This window comes from Festucalex cinctus, chromosome 6 (assembly GCF_051991245.1).
Source record: "Festucalex cinctus isolate MCC-2025b chromosome 6, RoL_Fcin_1.0, whole genome shotgun sequence".
Lineage (NCBI taxonomy): Eukaryota > Metazoa > Chordata > Actinopteri > Syngnathiformes > Syngnathidae > Festucalex > Festucalex cinctus.
Genome location: NC_135416.1, coordinates 4,652,545 through 4,661,890, shown reverse-complemented (window position 1 = coordinate 4,661,890; position 9,346 = coordinate 4,652,545).

The following is a 9,346-nucleotide window of genomic DNA, read 5'->3' as shown; positions in this document are numbered from 1 at the left end:
AAACCATAGGATAAAACCAGGCAGGACAGGATCAGAAAGAAGGGATCATTTGGGACATGACAGAACAGGACAAGACAGTACAGGAAGGACAGGACAGGAAACGACCAGATAAGGCTTGATCGAACATGTAAAATGAATATAAATATGTAATATCACCCGCACCACAAAGCCTTCGTGATCAACCAGCCACTTAGTACAAGACTGCGCAATGCATCAGAGGGCGCTGCGTACACCCTTGGGAGTCAGGAGCGGGATGGAAAAAAAAAAAAAATGCTCAAAGCAGGTTAGTCCCGGCAGGCAAAAATGTCAGCATGGCGTCATTAAGGCATCTCTGCAAAACCTGGGCAACTCGGGAAACAGGTTAAGACGTCTCCGCCAGGTTTTTCTCTTTTTTTTTTTTTGCCGTATCTTTTCATCCCAGCTCAACTAAGAATTCAAAACGGCGGGTAAACGGCGGAATCACACGCCGCCTCCAGCGACGCGCGCCTTGAAAAGAGGGTTTGTTGTGCGAGGTGACGCCTTTGCTCAGCGGGGATCGGAAGCATTGAAAGGCGTGCGCTTTAAGGGCAAAACAACACAGGTGGAGGTACGAGTGAAGACGACGGCGTTCGCCACCTGGGTTCAAGCGACAATTACAGAGGCAGGATATGCGCTAAACCCACCTGGAATGGCAAAATCTCACGACAAAAAAAACAGAAAAATGACAGGATGGGACAGAGCAGGACAGGATTAGCGCAAAGTCAGCAGCCATTAAAAGCTAATTGCTAATTTAGCTGTGCACATTAGAATCAGTCTGCTTTTATGAAGGACTGCAGAAATCAAAATTACTGTTAACTCTTTGACCGCCAAAAATGTTTAATAACGATTAGTAAAATCACAATGTATGTTGCCATAAACGGTAAATGACGTCAACTATGTTTTTTTTTTTCTTGTTTTTTTTTTTCTTGTTTTTTTTTTTATCAATGGGCAGTGCAATGTCTAAGTGCAGTGCTGCCTGTTCAATGGGTTGTGGAATCAAAAACTCCCACTAACAATGGCCAGCAGATGTCAGCATTGTGTTTCTTTTGTATGGAATTACAATGAAACATGAAGGAATCTGATGACATCTGATAAAATAGAACGTTTTCAAGGATGTTACTAAACAAAAAATATTGGCGTAATAATTGTTATGAAAAAATGTATCTTTTCACAAAAAAAACTTGTTTTCTCCTTTTCAATTTTCGCTCAATGTCACTCAAATGACCTACATTCTAATAGTGATTACTAAAGAACGGAATAAGGTAGAAACATGCTTTTTTTTTTTCTAATAAGAGAACGGAATGTGATCTTTCATGTGGTACGCACTTTGTATATGTAGTAAAAGCACACAATATTCTGTTTGCCTTGAAAGATTTGTTAAAATGCTCGAAATCGGCTGGCACTGCGGTGGGTGTTGTTTTGTTTTTGTTTTTTTTTGTTTTTTTTTGATAACGTGTGGCAGTAAAAGAGTTAAGAGGCTAAAATCAGATTTTTTTGGGGGTTATTAACTCATTAGCTCCCAAAAATGTATAAATACTTTCTAGTGTCCCAAAGACGTATTTATACGTTTTGTTTACTAGAGTATACAGAAATCAAAGCAGTCTCTCAACTGCAAAGAACGGTTGAATAAATGGTAGTTATTACACAAACAGTCATCAGGTGGCAGCAGAGTATAAGAGATCAGCCAGGGCCATGTTGAAAAAAGCTCATTTACTCACAATTCTAAATAGATTTGTGAATAATGCTGAAACGTAGCGATATTCTAATGCTAATTGATGCAAAACGGAAACAGATAGAAACATACATTTTTTTCCTGATGAAAGAAGAGACTTTAATCTTTCTTTTGGTAGGTTCCATGTTTTGATAGCAATAGAACACAATATTCTGTGGACCTTGCAAAATCAGTCAAAATCCAGTAAAACAGTGCTTCGGTGCTTCTGTTTAAATGGCTGGGAATGAATGCGTTAAAATTGCTGCCGATAAATTTGATAATCGATTAGTTGTGGATTCATTTCACACCTCGATTCTTTATCCTTGAGTGTGTCCCTCATATTCACTTGACACGGCTTACAGAGTCAATTAGAACGTCTGTCGAGCTGTCGCAGCAAAAGCCTCGCGTATGTCTGTGTGATTCTAACGCTGACCCACAGAGGTCACAGTGGGAGTGTTTGCGTGGGGGCGTTAAACATACAGAGGACCACCGGCGTCCCCCTACTCACCCCCCAGGGGAAGGAGCCATCAGTATGAAGAAGAAAAGCCCCCCCGAATTGCACAAACGTGAAATCTCTGTCAAGGTGTGATGGGTAAAAAATGGAAATAAGCGCCTCGGTCCGTGCCATCATTTCATTTGACGAGCATGGGAAATGCTCCGGGGATGTCGGGGCAACGAGTTGAGCGTCGGCTGAATTAATGTTGTAATTCTTTATCAAGATGAGCCGGCATTACCTTGAACCGGGCGCCTTGGCTTTTATGCAAAACGCTTGGCGAGCCCTGCTTATTTTAATGATGGTCCTAATTTGTTGGCTCACTCTAAATTATTAATCTCTTTTATATTCACGCCGTTATTACGTGTCATATATCTATGGGAGAGTGGAGGGGATTTAATAGTAGATACTGGACCTCAGGAAAAAAAAAAAAAAAAGGGGGGAGGAAGAGTGCAGGAATGCTGTTAAATATTAATAATGAGCTAACTATTTGCCTTGGCACCTGCTTGGAGCTGCCGTGTTAGCTAAGTCAGGCGGAAACGGTTGGCAGTGGATGTCACTGTCAAACGTTTACATTACAATTTGTACACATTTGGATCGTTTTTCTGCAATTAAAATTAACGATAAATAATGTAGTTTTCACAATATTGTGTGTTTGGATCATTAACAATAAAGTACAGTCGTAGTTTGTAGTTCGTTACTCAACTCAAAACGATGAAAATGTGGTACTGGTACTACTAGTGGTACGCGGGCTCCCTCTAGCGCAGTGGTGTCCAAACGACGGCCCGGGGGCCATTTGCGGCCCGCCGTCCATTTTTCAGTGGCCCGCAACATGTGCTAAAAAGTTGACTGAGTTCAAATAAAATAAACAAAACAAAAATGTTTGGAGATGGTCAAAGTAAGAAGGGAGGCTATCGAAAAACAGGTGCCATTAAAGGTTATTTTAGTTATCTAAAAGTAATGGAAAAACTAAAATTCAAAAAACAATATTGTTACCAAAATAAAATAAAAACGAAAAAGCTTTTTTTAAAAAAAAAAAAAACGAAAAATAACTGAACCTACATTTCTATGTTTACAAAACTAACTAAAATTAACTATAATTACTTTTAATTATTTTTAACTATTATTATTTATAAAATCAATTAAATGTGATTTTTAGTAGATTTATTTTGATATAAACCGGAATAATGACGTTTGAAAGTATGTCACACAGAAGTGACGTCATCCAGCAGCAGCCAATAGAAAAGCACCTTCAGATGATGTCACTCCCATGGTGTTTTTTAAATATTGCGCACAAGTAATACACATTTAAAAAATAAATAAAAATAACACTAATACTGAAACTAACAAACTAAACTAAAACTAAGCATTTTTTAAAGAACTAATCTAATAAAAACTAACAGAACCACCCTGATAACTAATAAAAACTAAATAAAATGAAAATTTCGAAACTGTAATAACCTGACTAAATATGCAAAAGCACAAATAAATTATTCGTACAATTTTTACGACTAAACACAATTTCTCATTATGTGGCCCTTGCGTCCTTCTGATTTTCGGTATGTGGCCCTCAAATGAAAAAGTTTGGACAAATGGACACCCTTGCTCTAGTGGTACGCGAAAGAGTCACTAAGTACAGTTCAATTGTATTTCACTTATTAGTGTAATATTCATTCAATTTGCATTACATTTTTAAGATACATTGTAATTGATTTACGCAAATTCAAATATAATTTTATCCCGCCTATATTTAAAGAAAGGCAACATTTTTATATAGCAGGTTTATGCACAAGGCAGCTCATGAAATTGATTTTAAAGATGCATGTCAAAAAAAAAAAATCCTAGTTTTATTTTTTATTTTATCTGTATTTAAAAGCACTTCTTACTTATGTCTGACTTCACTTCTGTACTTAGTCCAGTTGTGTGCAGCATAACAGCTAAATGCTGCTTCACCACGTTTGCTTTTAACTCATTCACTCCCAACCATTTTCACCTAAGTGTTTTCCTGGATTTTGATTGATTTTTCAAGGCCCGTGAAATATTATGTTCTATAGCTATAAAAATATGGAACATACCAAAAGAGAGATTAGAGTCTCTTCTATTATCAGGGAAAAAAAGTATATTCCTATCCGTTTCCACTGTGCAGCAATTAGCAAAAGAAAATGGCTAAGTTTCATCGTTTTTCACAATTCTGCTTAGAACTGTGGGAAAACTGTGGGAGTTTTAACATGGCCTGGTTGATCTCTTATACTCTGCTGCCACTCAACCATTTTCTGCAGTAGAGAGACTGCATAAAAGCCTTCTCTATGCTCTGGCATAAAAAAAACAACCAAAAAACGCATAAATACGTCTTTGGGACACTTAAAACATTTAAAATATGACGTATTTATATGTTTTTGGGAGCTAATGAGTTAAAAATCTGGACACCACTAACTGACCAGAGTCAAACTGCATACAGTCAACCCACGCTATTCGTAGGACACCGTGAATACCGAAAGTTTACACATATAATTGTCGGCCATTTTTGTTATTTTATTTATTTATTTTATTTTTTTGAAAAGTCTAAAAAAATCATTAAAAAAGAAGAAAAAAAAAAAAAAAACACTGATAAATTCTAGGGGTGGGAATCTCTGACATGAGGCCGATTCGATATGTATCTCGATACACAGGTTGCGATTCGATTGAAAAACGATTATCTTTCAGAACAGAACGGTTCGATGCGGTTCGATTAAGTTTGGGAACGATACGATTTTCGATTCGATACGATTCATTTCAATATTCAAAACTTATAGTGACATTTGTTGCTTGTAAACATTAATCTTAAAACACCACAAATTTTTACAGTATCTACAAATGTGTTTAAAAAAAAACAAAAAAAAACAAAAATGTCTTCTATATTTTTATATATTGAATCAATTATTTAAATGGACCGCAACAAAGGGCTGGGCGATATGACTGAAAAATGTATCAGGTTAAATATTTATTAGTCGTTATTGAGAGTTATAATTGTTTTTTATTTTTTTTATTTTTTTTTTTATTCAAAATAAGGATCAGGAAAAAAAAAAAGGCTGATAATTCAATTTGAAATATAAATATTTAACCTTTAAAAAGACACCAACACAATTAAACAGAATATGTGCACATTGTTAAGTATTTCAGAAACATAAATTTAAGACATGAAATAAACCTACCGTCCAGCCAAAAGAAATAGGAAGCCACCTTATGGAACAATAAATCTATCAAACACATTTTAACCACTTAAACAAAAATATTTCCAAAAGTGCATTTCCCTTTTTATTAACAATTTTTGTTTTTCTTTGCCATCACATTCATTTTTGGTTAATGTATGACATCTTTTTGTTTTTTTAAATCTGAGACAAGATGATGACCACAGAATCACTACTGTTTATGTTTTGTTTTTTTGGGCTGTCGTTCATTTTGCGTTTGATGACGTAATCACGGGCACGTCTCAGTTCTCCTATCTGCTGCTCATGCTAGTTGTAGACATTGACAGGGAGCCACAAACTGAGAAATGAGATACTTGCAGTGTGCTTTTTGCTTAGCTGGTGTGTTGGCTGTGGGACATACCTGTGTCGTTTGAATCCATGCATTGGATCGTCATGGGAGTTATTCTTTTTGGCTCGCGCGCAGTACCAACGCCGGCCCGGGACATACAAGTGCGCCGAGAGGACTCGATAGCCATGGGTTAGCTTCTGCTAACTGTCTCCACTGTTGCATGTTGTCACTCGTTGTGCGCGCGCGCGCCGTGTCGCGAGCACGGCGTTGACGGTAGGCTCCTCCCCAAGGTGCGTAACGTCTTTGCATTATGTTTACAACATCCGGGGAATGAAGCGTCTCTGAGCGCTACTTTGCTAGCTCTCTGTAAACAGGGAAGTAGCTTGAATAGTGATGCTACTGAAATGTAAACAAAACAAGTAGAGCACGGCGCAGAACTCTTGCTATTGTTATGAAAACCATAAAGCCTCACTCGAAACCGATTCACAGCCACGCGATATCCGGTCCACAGCTTTACAAGCGATGTATCTAAGGATTCCCGGCGGATTTTGTATCGGTTGACAAGTCTGCTACCGATACGGTCGTTTAGCTCCCCTTGACGACCGATGGTTCGGTCGAATCGGTTTTTTGTCCCACCCCTAATAAATTCACACCCCTATTCCAATATTGTGAAAAGTCCCAACTCCTGGTCACCTTTCTACCCCCGATCCCGCATTGTTGCAATTCACGCAGAGCAGCTACTCGGGGGAAAAAAATAAAAATAAAAAAATGGCGGAAAATAGCCAGCTCTGACAGGCGGTGTAAAAGGGGGCTTAAGCTGCTGTCCATCAATCCACCACCACTGAACCATCTGTCAGCACCCCCACCATCCCTACCACCTATGGGTGCAACCCCCCCTCAACCAGAAGGGGCCTGAGGTGCTAACATCAACCTTAGCGGTGCACGGCTAATTGATGGAGCGCATACGAGGGCAAACTACCTCATGTTTGGAGGGGTGTAAAAAAATAAAATAAAAGGAAAAAAAAGAGTGTGGCTCTTGTTGGTGGTTTGAGGCGTTATCAGAGCATATTTGTGTTTGTCCAATAAAAGGTGCGCCACTGCGCTCCACACGCTGCACAATTCAATTAATGTTCCACCGCAATCTATTCATTGGAGGTGCCCGCTGAGGAAGCCGGTGGGAGTGTATTGATTGGACGGTGTCATATGTGGAGGCGAGAGAGGAGTGGGGTGCCTAATGGAGTGAAATAAAGGAGGCGGGAAAAGCCTGTAATAAGGGTCCACACGCTACAGGCAGGGGGGGAAAAAAAACAAAAAAAAACACGGTTGTAAAAGACGACATTTTTACGCCTAATTTCAGGCCACTCAGTGTAAACCAGGAGCGATCAAACTTTAAAATAAATAAATAAATAATCCAAACAAATGACATTTAGTTTGTTTGAAACTAGACGACAATTTTGGAAGAAATTGCATGTGAAGGCTGAAATGCTAAATGGAGAAAAAAATGGAAACATGGAATGAAGTGAAATCATGTGAAAGGATATTGAATGCCTGTTGATTTTATTTATTTATTTTTTAATTGGCAAGTGAATTTAATTAGCATAATTTCATTTAGGTTTTGGAACGTAAATGAAATGCCTCTGTTTTTTTAAATGTGTTTTTGAGCATTTTTGATGGAATTTAGTTGGGAAAATGTTGACATTTTGTCAAATTTGAATTTTTGGCATGTGAATTGATTGATGTGAATCTGCTTTGTTGAATATGCCATTTGGAATTTTTGCTTGAAAAATGTTTAATTTAATTTTATTTATTTTTTTGTTTGGAGACAAAAACTAACAAACAAATTAACAATAAATAAATAAAATTAAAACAAAAAGAAAAAATAAAACTTGAATTATCGGAAAATGGAATATTTGGAATGCGGAAAAAAAAATTGGCATACATTTCTGGAGTATGAATTTGGAAATGACGTGAATCAATTGAGAAATGTGGAAGCAGATGCAAAAAAACTGTCAAAACCGGTAACAAGCTTCAGCTCGTCAGTCTGCACAAATTCAATCTTCAATCCAGCCTGTTGCACCAAAATAATTAACCCAATCTTGGGTAAATTAACACAATCTACTTAAAATCTCCAGATATTCAGCGAGTGGGCTAGGAAAACAACCTAGCATGTTTCGTTTCATACACTCTTAAAAGCAGTGGGGTCAAAAATAACCCAAATTGGGTTCAAAAGGGACTGACAAGTTTGTGGGTTCTTCCTGTAACCCCCCAAAAAATTGGTCAAATGAATGCATGAGATGGGACGTTCCCCCGGTTTCCGCGATCCGTGGCTTTTTTTTTTTTTTTTTACCCCCTGCGTGACGTAGGTCCCAGATTTACATTTTACGTAACAAAGAGGCACGAGGGTTAAATCTGTGGGAAATCACTGATTTCTGTTTAAAAGGCAAAGGCAAATAAATGACTGTCTACTCTGGCTCTAATGCACCAAATTGATGTGTTAAAAGCTATTTTACACATCACACCAGACACTTATGATGACATCATCTAATCATCTGCTTGCATCAGGCAATGATTCCGTGTCAAAAAGCTACGAAGACGTTTCAGCCTGATTTGCAGTCTTTGCGTTCTCTGCGGTTCACGTTTTTAAATGGCCTTTGCCTTTTTTTCTCGGTCGTCTTGAAGCACGAGTCACGGACGCCGTGATGGTAGCGCCATCAAAGCCCGGATTGGCTGTCAATCATCCCGTCAACGGTGAAGGGCGAGGGGGGGGGGGGGGGGGGGGGCACCTCTCCGGTTTCGGCTAATGACTTGTAGTCCAAAACCGGCGGATTCCAGAGACTCTCAGGTGGCTTCGTCTTCCTCCTCGGCCCGTGCAAGGCTCTGCCAGGATGATGAAAAGCGGGAGATAAAATAAACTGACACTTGCAACTCATCGCGAGGAGCCGACAGCGCTCCAGCATCGGCTGAGACCCCCTCAATTGACAACCCCCACCCACCCCCCACTCCTTTTCTCCTCTCAACATACAACATTGTGCAGTTGAGACCTGCTGTTGAATCACAGTCATGACACAAACCGCTGCACTATCCACTTTTGCTTTTGGATGATGAACTTTAATGGACAGGCAGAAAGGGGCTTAGTTTTTGGCATTACGTCACAGCTCATATTCACAATGCGAGCCCGAAGGCAGTTTGACATCAATTCCAGTCAACAGCAGAGGGTGTATATGAATGGAAATGGATAGATTCCTCTTCATTCTTATTCTACAAACACAATATTAATCAGAATATTCTGTTTAGACTAATGGGAAAAAATGGAACCTATTACTAGGGATGTCACAATAAGGGCAATATCGTGAAATCGTGATATTATACACAATATCGTTGTCGTCATGTTCACAATATTTAGAAGGAACACATCTGTTAAAAACGTCAGGTTGATTTCCATTTGTGCAGTTGTAGCACCCTCTAGTGGCTAGTTTATTAGTGCAATTTTATGTTCATTAGGGATGTTTTGGCCTTCTATGTTTAAAATCTATGTTTAGAATCTTATGAAGCGATCAATGTGTGCTTGCATTAGCAAATAAGTGATAAAATATTGTTATTAGAGATTG